This window comes from Rhagoletis pomonella, unplaced genomic scaffold (genome assembly GCF_013731165.1).
Source record: "Rhagoletis pomonella isolate Grant_MI unplaced genomic scaffold, Rhpom_1.0 Rhpom_scaffold_00010, whole genome shotgun sequence".
NCBI lineage: Eukaryota > Metazoa > Arthropoda > Insecta > Diptera > Tephritidae > Rhagoletis > Rhagoletis pomonella.
Genome location: NW_023458564.1, coordinates 18,554,732 through 18,567,093, shown reverse-complemented (window position 1 = coordinate 18,567,093; position 12,362 = coordinate 18,554,732). Strand labels below are relative to the sequence as shown.

General features: G+C 37.9%; 1 protein-coding gene across 1 annotated transcript in view; it reads left to right on the top strand.

Moving 5' to 3' along the window:
- LOC118746523 (DNA N6-methyl adenine demethylase-like) overlaps nucleotides 1-12,362 on the top strand; it is a 456,538-nt gene that overhangs the window by 213,251 nt on the left and 230,925 nt on the right. The window lies entirely within an intron of this gene.

The window sequence follows — 12,362 nt, the reverse complement described above, 5'->3', positions numbered from 1 at the left end:
AATTCAGGTCAAATGCGTTGAAATGCGTTCAATGGCCGCTTCAATGCTCTTCAATGCCGTCATTCATTTACAATCGCAATAGCAATTGATTTGTTATCGAGGCTTCAGCCTGTAAAAAAACACAAAAATACAAATTGACCGTGTTTCGATGGCGGCGACGATTCTAGTGGGACAAATGGTTGCAGGCAGCGTTATAGCGCATATCCGCATCCGCAATCGCGCGTCGGTTACAGCTCTATTCAAACAAATCCATGCGATATTTTGTTGCAAGTGGCGGATAGCTAAAAACACCAACGCGAACGTCATTCGTTTACACATACATAGATATGCCGAAAACGTTTAGCCTATACTTTGCCCATTTTACTACTGTCCCAACGTGGCCGTTGGCACATCGTTCGTGTGCTCGCGCAGCCGGCGTTCGAATGAAAAAAAAAATCAACTGCAACAAAAGCATTCCAAAAGTTTGGCCTCCATCTAGACCACGCTACAACGCCACATTTCTCGCAGTTCATTGATGTTTTGTGCAAAAATTGAAATTCGGAGTTTTGACTTTTGTTTTCAGCTGCGGCGGGGATGTCACTGAAACTGCATGTGCATTCATAGATACACGCGCGTACTTATTTACGTTAAATGTTTGCATTCTTTCAGTTACCGAATTCATTCTGGCCAATTACCACCACGCTTCTGTGTGTGTGTATGTGTGTAAGTGCGGCCTGACACGCGCTGCAACTTCGCTTATGTCCATCAATTCCGCTGCATGCAACACCGTGAGGCGCCACTCTTGCACGCGCTTAGTTGCAGTTACATAATCATAAAACAACCCACACCTACGGCGCATCCAAGTAAAACATACATTCGAGTACAAATATTTTTGTGTAGCAAATTTCGATACGCAAGGTCATACATACATACATGCATATGTATAATCATTTCAAATACGTACACGCATACATATGTACGTACATAGTTTTGCATCTATAAAACGACTATAAATGTACTACTCCTTCCTAGGTATGTCTGTATTTATGTGAAATGCATTGGCAAAAACTTTCCTTGTACTATTTGCCGACCCATATTTTTACAAATGCTGCGCTGTTTTTATAGTTTTTGTATTGCAGTCAACACAACAGCCAAAACAACAACAACAAGGCCAGAGCGACTGCAAATCAACAATAGTGCAACAATACGGGAAAAACATGGCATCCCCAGCAGCTGTAAAAAAAAATCATTTGAACATCGCGACGCGTCATACACTCGTAAAATGCAGCAACCTGTTGGCTCTGGATGCCGGCACTAACGCCAACAGCGACACTGACAACGTCACGGACACCGGCTCCGATACCGGCATCAAAACGCATACAAATGCGATTTGTTTGTTACTTGATTTAACTGTTGCGTGGGAAAGTCCCGACAGGTATTTGGGATCACGTTATGCAGCTGGAAAATAAAAGTCTTTGTTCGGAGGGGGTAAGTGTTAGCTCAAGCTGCACAGTTAGCTGGCTATACAAAACTAAAAACTGCACATCATCCGAATGCTTATGTGCATATATAGGTATGTTAAATTTCCATAAAACTTCGAAAGGTGTCGCAGTTGTTCAAGTTGGCCTAAATCTAGAGGGCCTACAAGTTGCCGTATAAAATTAATCCAATACAGCTGTTTTCCCTCTTTCTATTACCACAGCCAACGACTTTCGAAGCGATATATTTAGGCGTTATTCAGGCTCCCAATTTGCGATGAAAAAGAATACTAAGAAGGGCCTGGAATAATGTAACAATTAAGAAAGGCTGGAAAATACAAAGATGTGCATGGCTCCGGAACGACTTAATGCGTCAGCTATTTTCAATAGCTGTAAAATATAACGCAGGTTCAGTTAGGGGCTTTCATACAATTAGGCGGGTGTATAACCTTATGTCATCATCATCTAAACCCGTGGTTCGTAACCGATGGTACGCGGAGCACCTGTTGCCTCTGGAAATACCCGAAGTGGTTCGCGAAATCATACAAAAAATCCAATATACGAGTATAAAAGGCAATCGCACTGCTCCTCACCACCGAATCCATAGTAGTCCGATTTTCATGAAATCTACGTACATATGCATTCAAGCTACGTTCGCTTTAGTACTTTTCTGCGAACCGACTCTTCGGGCCGACGAAGCGGAAATCGTACGCACGCACAAACTCGAATAACTGGTCAGCAAAAAGTCATTAAGCGGGGCGATTTTTTAGGCCAAGAAGTGAAAGTGATTAAAGAAAAATTACACTAGCCAACAGTCACTGGCCCACCTGAATAATTCCCGTCGATAATATTAGCTACTACAATTTCCTTATTTTTAGTATTAGTTCGAATTTCGGAGTAATCGTCTTATTTAGAAAAGTTACGTGTTGACACATAAAAGAGATGTTAATTTGAAAATCGAACGTTCGTTCATTTAAGTATTAGTATGGTTTGGAAGCCATCAACAAGTAGTTTACCATGCTATGTTTGCGGAAGATATGTATATACCGAAGAATGTTTTCGCCATACTTAAAAAAGTGCTAGCGAGATTGTTTCAAGATGGAAATTAAACATATTGACAAAAATTGGGTACCGCACTATTGTTGTACACAAGGCTATAAAAATTTGCTTGATTGGTCTCATGGGGAACTTTCTGCGATACAATTTGTCCAGCCGGACATTTGGCGAGAATCCACGTTAACTTTTGTTATTTCTGTCTAACGAGCCTAAAGGGGTGCAATAGGAAGAAAGAATATGCCTTACAATATTCTAACGTTAGTTCTGTTGGCAAACCCATTCTCTATTCTGAAAAACCATCAACTACCCAAAACAAGGAACCATCTTCATCTCCTAGTCAGGAACCTTCATGTTCTTATGAACTACAGTCACACTTTCATCCTGACGAAAATTACAAAACTCCTTTGATATTAAATCAGGAGCGTCTCGATGACCTTGTACGGGATATACATCTGACGAAAGAAAACTCGGAGTTACTTGCGTCCCGATTAAAGCAATGTAATTTGTTGCAAGAAGAATTCCGCGTGTACAAATACCGTAAGCGCCATCACAGTTACGTCGATTGCTTTTCTAAAGATGACGGTTTAGTTTAATGTAGTGACATTGATAACCTTATGTCTAAATTAGGTCAAGTACATGATCCTACTGATTGGAGATTGTTCATAAATAGACTCCTTGCTCCTGCTCCTGCTCCTTCATAATAGCACCCAATTACCCTCGATACCATTAGCACATAGCTCCAACTTAAAAGAAACTTATGAAGTAATGAAACTTTTATTAGAAAAAATTAAATATAAAAATTTTGATGGGATTATATGTTCCGATTTAAAAGTAGTTCCGTTTCTCTTGGTACTATAACTTGGTTATACTAAATTCTGCTGCTATTTGTGAGAACATTATTCATACCAGGACAAAAAACGTTAAATATGAACCACTTGTGGACCCAAAAAAAAAATATACTACCACCTCTGCATATAAAACTGGACTTGATCAAAAACTTTGTTAAAGCCATGGATAAAAGTTCACCTAGTTTTCTTTATCTAAAGAAAAGGTTTCCTTCTCTGAGTGGAGCGAAAATAAAAGAAGGTATTTTTGTAGGTCCAGATATAAATAAATTTATCAACAATCCGCAATTTTTATGGCGCTTAAACGATATAGAAAAAGAGGCCTGGCCTCTCGGGAATAACAAGTCTTTTAACTATGCTGAAACAGTTCGTAGATTACTATGTGCATATCAGATGATGGGTTGTAACATTTCATTAAAAATACATTTCCTGCATTCTCATCTAAGCTTTTCTCCCGAAAATATGGAAGCAGTGAGCGACGAGCATGAAGATTGCTTCCACCAGGATATTGCCGGATTTGACCGGCATTACCAAGGAAAATTGGAACCTTCAATGCTTGCTGACTATTGCTGGAATGTCGTTTGGGAAGCACCGGAATCCTCTTATAACAGAACATTTAAGAAATCCAAAAAAACCTTATCCTTCAGAATGCCGTAAGAGTGAAGTACTGCCTTTTTCTGTAATTTAGTCATTAGTGGTTTTGTTAAAAATAAAAAAGTTTTAGCTAATCCGGTATTATTTTTTTCTACAACTTTACTCAGTAGGTATATGGATTTAAAAAATATATGTTTCATTCTGGTGGTAAATTAAAAAAATGTAAAAGTTAGTAATATTTAATAATGCTTATTTGATTTAGTACTTGAATTTAAACATTGGAATATTATATTTATTTAATAAGAAGCAATGAGAGTTGCATCGGGGCTAAAAATGTCGGATGTATCCTCCTGACTTTCATCTTCACTTGAAGAATCTAGCATAATGGCGATATCGTTGTTTTAACAGCGCTTACAAACCAAACCAGACTTGTCAGGTTTTTCTAAAGCTTTTTAAAAAGAATTCTTCATTCTCATGCCTTTGGCCCTTTCAGAATTTGAATTAAAAAAATTCTTCATTCTCATTCCTTTCGCTGTTTCAGAATTTGGGGAATCTGTAACTTCTTTAGCGTTTTTCGGTTTTAGTTTTTGTAATTCGTTTTTAATACTTTCTTGAATATGCGGATATGGAAAATAAATTATTATTTTTCAGGAATGAAAATTTTGATCAAAATTCTGTTTTCAAAGTCGTGGATGCCAGCCGAATCGGATCAGAATATTGTTTTTTTTTTTTGAAAAAGCGCCCCGTTCTTAATAAGCATTTGAATTATTGGAATCACGGATGATGAGGGATTACTGTTTTTAAAATTATTGCTAAAAATAAGTGTGTGTTGCCTATGGCGACCTTCACGCTTCCGCTTCTTGCAAGGCTATCAAAGCTGATGTGGCTGTAAAAAAATTCAGTAATTGCGGAGGTAACCACAACGCCAATTATAGGGGATGCCCTGTATATAAAAATTTAAAGTCTCGCATGAATCAGCGCAACACAGCCGTACGCTCTTCCACCACTCCAACTAGCTCTTATACATACATACCAACATCTCACGCCATCAACCACTACACCAGGAGCCTTTTTGGCCAACGCGCAGCGAGTTCCCAACGTTTCTTTTGCCGACGTATTAAAACTACAAACGCAGCCAAGCACGGCGAAATCAAACTCCAATCAAGAAACATTTGCAAATATTCAAAGGAATAATACTGCGCAAATGCAGCCGAACCCCCCTACTTGTGGCATAGAAGGAATGATATTGAATCTCACCCATTGTATGACTCAATTCATGTCTACTATGCAAAATATGATTCAAGACCTCATAAAGGCTCAAAACCAATTGTTGCAAATTTTAGTGAATAAACAAGTAATTTTTAGCAAAAAAACCCGACTTCAATTCTCATATAAAAAATATATATATATATATATCTCATGATCCACTGATCGGATCTTAACCAGATTAGTATGGGACCACCTCTGAGACACTACCTTTCCGATGCAAAAATAATTATATAAAAGAAAATCGGTTGACATGGTCTGAATTGAAAATTTGCTTATGGAATGCTAACGGTGTAAACCAGCGTAGATTAGAACTGAGTCAATTTCTCATTGAATATAACATAGATGTTATGCTACTGTCCGAGACACATTTAACAAATAAATGTAATTTCTCCATACCTGCATACAAATTCTATGCCACAAATCACCCAGATGGTAAAGCTCAGCACCGCTGTGTCTCTATAGAAATCGCCTAAAGCACAATATTCTAGACCCAAAAGCAACAGCCTGCCTGCAAGCAACTACCATATGCTTACGAAACTGCGACCGAGACTTGAATCTATCGGCTATTTATTGCCCACCGCGATATTTAATTTCTGAAAATGATTTTAAAGATTTCTTTGATAGCCTGGGTAATAGATTCCTGGCAGGAGGCGACTTCAACGCAAAGCAGTTGGGATCACGCCTTATTAACGCAAAAGGGCGGCAGTTATACAATACCATTATAAACAGGCACAATAGACTAGAGTCACATCTCCTGGTAAACCTACTTACTGGCCCACCGATATGAAGAAGATACCAGACCTAATAGATTTCGCAATTACAAGAAACATATACAGAAATAACATAACAGCAGAAACTCTACCTGAACTGTCATCCGATCACTCCGCTATAATAATAAAACTATCACGTCGGGATCACCAATTATAGGCACGGGAATCTATTGGTACCTATCTTAATACGTTACCATTTTATGTGGAGCTCGTCGCCAAAATAATAGTTTTGTGATTAACTACTATAAGTACAAACTAATTTTATTTGAATTTTAGATGTTTTTACAATGTAGCTTATGCCTGATGTCGACCAGTCAGGATGGTTATCAAATCGAAAGAGAAAGAAATTTCTAAGTAGCAAAAGTAAAAAGCACTATCTCACGAAGCAATGAAATGGAAAATTTGTAATGGTACAGGGTGTCACATATATGAACAGACCCAAAACATCGAGATTGAGCCTCGTCTAACATCAAATAACACCAACTGGCTTAACTATAAAAAAGTACATCAGTAGTCACCTTAAATTAAACGCTGCACTTAACTGCGAGGGAGACATAGACTCTCTTGTTGAACATTTTAAAGAAACCTTTACTTCAGCCGCTGGCCTGGCAACACCAAATCAAGTCCAAGTACCACCTAGGTATACATCAGTTACAAATACCGAAATAGAAAAACTTGTGGCAGAAAAGCGGCGCCTAAGAAGACAGTGGCAGAGCCATCGCTCACCAACCTCACAGCTACTGTATAAAGCTGCCAGTAGAAAAATGAAACAAGCACTCAAACGTGCAGAGGATCGCAACTTGCAAAGGTACATTGAGAAGCTTTCCCCGAATTCTACTGAAAGATACTCTCTATGGAAATCGCTAAAATACTTCAAACCACAAGTGGCTACGGAAGTGCCAATTAGGAACCAAAGTGGTACCCGGGCTCGTAGTGAGCAGGAGAGAGCCGAGTGTTTTTCACACCATTTAAAGAATGTGTTTCAGCCAAACTGTCCAACGAACAAGTTCAGGCTGCCACGGCGAATCAAAAATACAAATGAGCTATACACACCTAGCAAGACGACCTCTTTAGAAGTAAAAGCTATAGTAAAGCAGCTTAATCCAAAGAAATCGCCGGGTGCTGATTTTATAACTCCGAAAATGCTAATAGAGCTACCGAATGTTGCACTAGCAATTCTTTTTTACCTTTTCAACGCTATCTTCAAATTCGGTTACTTTCCGAAATCATGGAAAAGGTCGAAGATAATCATGATAGCCAAACCTGGAAAAGACGCAACACAGCCGTCCTCATACAGACCAATAAGCTTACTGCCCTGTCTTTCCAAAGTATCCGAAAAAGTACTCCTATCAAAGATATCTCTCTTTCTCCATGAATTCAATTTAATACCGGCACACCAATTTGGCTTCCGAGAAAGACATGGTACAATTGAACAAGTTAATCGATTTACAAATGAAATCAGAAGGGCATTTGAGCTCAGAGAGTACTGCTCTGCAATTTTTCTCGATGTGGCACAAGCATTCGACAAAGTGTGGCACGACGGTCTTATATATAAAATTAAAAAATTGTTGCCGCCGGAATTCCACAAAATATTTGAATCATGCATAACTAACAGAAAATTTGCTGTAAAAGTATCTAATTTCACTTCAAAAGACATGTCGGTAACGGCTGGCGTTCCTTAAGGTAGTATACTCGGGCCTATGCTGTATATCATCTACACTTCAGATATTCCAACTAGCAAGGATATACTCACATCCACCTTCGCTGATCATACCGCCTTAGTAAGTCGTAATAAATGTCCCAACAGAGCTTCAAGAGTACAAGAGGAACATTTACTACGCATAGAAGAATGGCTGGCTAACTGGCGCATAAAAGTCAACGAACAGAAGTGTAAACATACAACATTTTCACTCAGCCCGCAATTATGCCCCCCAATCAAATTAAATAATGTCCATATTCCAACAGCCAATGAGGTGAAATATCTAGGAATACACTTGGATAGGAGACTAAATTGGCGCAAACACAGCTAGCGTGAACTGGCATATAAATAGTAAATCAAAACTGAAACTAGATTATAAAGTACTTGTGTATAATACAGTCATATATGGATGTATAGTATTCAACTGTGGGATACGATCTGTGCAACCAACATTGACAGGATCCAAAGATTCCAATCTAAAACGCTAAGGGCCTTAACGGGAGCACCGTGGTATGTCCACAATGAAAATATACATAGGGACCTTGGTATACCGATGATTAAATCTGTAATCGACAGCAGCAGAGAAAAATATAAAATAAAACTGTGTAACCACCCAAATCCACTGGCAAGTGGCCTGTGCAACACAACAATTATAACACTCCTGCGAAGGAGAGATCTACCAGTATTTCATTGAGCGACGTTAAACCAACAGGGCTCAACCCCAGGGTTTGAGCTATATTATTGTAAACTAGACGTAAGATGTTTAAACTTCTTGTTAGGCTTAATAGATGTAAAATAAGCAGATCCAACAAATAAATGCAAGTATAACTAAAAAAAAATAAAAAATTTCCCAAAGAGCCCAATTTGAAATGACTGAAATTTTCTTCTTTATGTCTAGTAGTTTTTTTTAAGATTGTTCCAAAAAAATCATAATAAAGAAAGGAACCAATGCAGGTATTTAAAGAGGAGAAAACCAAAAAAATATATGTTATTAGAAGTACTATGTTCACCTCGACGTACGCCTAGCTCGGTTATATAGCTTAAGAAATAACCAGCTTCAATGCGTAAGTCGTAAATTAGGCTAAGTTGTACGACTCAACAACATTGGCATTGTCTACTGCCACGCTGAAATAAGTAAACGAAGAAAATCGTCGAAAACTATACAGTGCTACCAAGTTTTTACGTTTTAATACACTAGTCGAGTGGAACGTTTAGGCAATGACGTGAAATTTTCGATACGATTCGACTTTCGACAAATGGTTTGTATTCGTCACGACTCTCGCAATTAGGGTGAATATGTTTAAAGACATTTTTATCAAAGTTGAAAAATATGACATTTGACCAGTTTTGTTACACAAATACTCCCACGACCACAGGCAACAAATATTGGCTACAATTTGTCATTTTGTTTGCCAGATATACGGTTTATTAGTGCACTTGCACAACATTCGCCCGCATTGATTATTGCGAATGCGAAAGCGAATGCGAATGTTAAAATGAATGTGGAAACTCCGCAGTTACGAATGCGAATGCGAATATTCGCAATAACCCTGGTACATACATACATATTTACAAGTTATGAATTTGCTGATTTTTTTTTTTGTTATCTCTTTTTAATAATGAAATGGTTTTATTTTTAAGAGCTTACCTAAAATCCAGGTGTGTTGGTTCATTCTGCTCACGATATTGGTTTAATGTTCTACATTCCTTATATGCTAATCAGGATTTGAACCAGGTTATCTAGCGTCAACTAAATGCAAAAAAAATTAGTTAACCGTCTTGCAAACAAAAACTTGCAATCATGACGTTAAGGCTGTAATAGCCTTTCCTATTAACGTGCCAAATCTGTATACCTTTTCTTGGTGCGCAGATGCGAATATGCTAGTTTCGAATTTTGGATCTCATCACTAGGCATTCCTGATTTGATGCATTGTGAGCCGATGCGTTGCTCAAAAATATTTAAAGCTTCTTCAAGAGTGACGGATAATATGGTTTGCGCTAAAAATTTTAATATTAAAGGCTGCGCGTTAACAGAAGTATTTTTTTACTGTCCCGAAAATAATTCACAAGGGATTTTGAAATTAAAATAGTCTATTTTTTCCAACCAGTCTAATTCAGGTAGTGCATACATCTCAACGGCTCCATTGCAATATTTAACACTTTAACTTGTAGAGCTGAAGGCAAAATATTTCAGTAAATAATTTTTTGCTCTTATCAGAAAATATGCATAAGAAAGTTTCCCATTATTACGTAAATTGGAAAAAATGGGCCAACTAAACAAACAAACAAACTCCAACACACACCAAAACTGTTTGAACAGAGAAATACACCCACCCATGTCTACCCTGTAGGATCTCGGAATAGACTTAGAGCACACCACAACCTAGACTGCAAGTGATTGTAAGTAGTCCAAAGTTTGGTCCAATAACATGTAAAATTCTATTAACATTTAACATTTAATGTCCTAGGCGCGGATCAATTGTCCGCTTCTGCATTACATTGTAAACAATTTTGGGGGAAAAGAAAACAAAAATAAAACTTGCGCCAGCTGCGATTTGAACCGGGGTTCTCAGATTTTCTAAGCGGATACTCTCTATGCATGCCCACGTCGCACATGAAAATTTGTTGACTAAGTGCCTACATATCAGCAAGTCGTTATTTGTACCCGTTGTCCGCTACTGCATGACATTGTATCCAGTTTTAGATCAAAACTCATACCTTATGCATTACATTCGGACCACTTTTAGTACAATTCAATTATTTTACATTACATTGATTTATATTTTTGGACTATCTTTGGTCTAGATACAAAGCTACTATACCTACGACTATATTTTTCGAGCAATTGGACCAATCCTTCCCTGTGGGGAAAATCTCTAGTTCTGAACTGGTGCGCTTCTAGTACATTTAGACCCAGTACTGGTTCGCGATAAATCTCTTTTGCATGCAAGCAACTGGCGAATTTAACATGGCGATGTCCTAGGAAGTGTCAATTGCCCCGCTGCATCCCTTTTTCGTAAGTTCCGAACTAGTCCGAAATTCTATAGTTCCGAACCAGTTCTAAAATCGACAGAAAAAAGAATCATGATTTTTCAATCTTTTTGGTTCTTCCGTGTGTGCGATTTTAAATTGTTTTGGATGAAATATGTTTTCAATTTGAAATTAAATTTGTTTGAATGATTGTAAGAAATGTACGTTTACATACCTTTGGCTGTAGCTGACTTTGCAGAGGTGCTCGCTGTTATTTGTTACATTCCAGTTGGCCCCAAGATGTTAGTATGTTAATACAAAGTTTTGTTTTGTATTACCGAACTATGAAATAGCATCTGCGAAGTGCAGAATGAAAGTGCATTTGAACGAAAAAGCCGCCAAACACATATCTATGTAAAGTAAACAAGCCCCCGCTGCATCCCTTTTTCGATAGTTTCGAACTAGTTATAAATTCGACAGATAAGATCTAGTTCGTTCTGCGTCCCTTTCTCTATAATTCCGAACCAGTTCTAAATTCGTCACTTTAGATAAAGATTTCTAATGAAAAAAGAGAATTAAAATAGTTTTTATAAGAGACCCACATTTCGCTGATTTTGAACTGGTGGGGATCTACTTACTATCGGACTGGTTCGTTTTTGGCGATAAAGATCTTGTACGGAACTAGAAATTTTATGCACCAGTCCGCGGTTTCCCTGCAGGGTTCCTTCAGGGTAAATACATATGTATGTACATATACATGCATATTTGCATGTAATGCTTTCAACCGAAGATGGCATACTAAGTGCCCTGAGTTAGGAAAACGAACAAAGAAAAGAAAATTTTAGGTCGAATTTCGTTTTCTTACGTACTTAGTTGTCGCATCGTAGAAGCAGGCTTTCCATAGGCGCGAAAGTATGCGAAGGTGGATAATGGAATTGTTGTTTGTGTTGGAGGTATTTATGATGCTGTGCTGGGTCAACGAGGTGCGGAGATGTGGGAAGGATGCGTTGTGCGTTGTTGTGCATAAGAAATGTGCTTACGAAATCAAAACAACAGCAATAACAGTAGAAGCTGTAAGAAAAAGAGCACACTGATCGACTGAATACAACAAAGAAATTGCTCGGAACAATAAAGCAAAAAAAAAGCGAGCGCATCTTGAAACCAATAACAATTTTGCCTGGAGAAGACCGGAAGAAGGGCAAAAGGGCAGTGGTATATACATATACATTTATGTATGTATATGGACTATGTACTGTGACGCGCGAACAAATAGGGGCGCGACATTTTAACAAAGTTAGATTATTTTCCTTTTGTTTTCATAATTTTTTTATAACAAAAACTATGCAAATTTAAAAAATTCTAGGTACGCAATTTTGTACCCCATTAAATAATAAAGTGCTGGTTCGCAGCAACTAGGGCTTACCGTTAATTTTTGGCAATGTTTTTTGCTAACTGGGTTGTGCATTTTCCTCCATATAAACAAATTTTCGAACATACTTTATATGAAAGAAAATGCATAACACCGTCAGAAAAAAAATCCAGAAAAATGTACTGGTGTTCGTTAAAAAATTACAAACATTTAATAACAGAAGAAAATTAGCCAAAACTTGTTACAATGCCGCGAACCTATTTATTCTTCCGCCACTGTATATCTACATATGTATGCATATACGTTGGAGTGCTTGTGTTAGAGGGACACGTT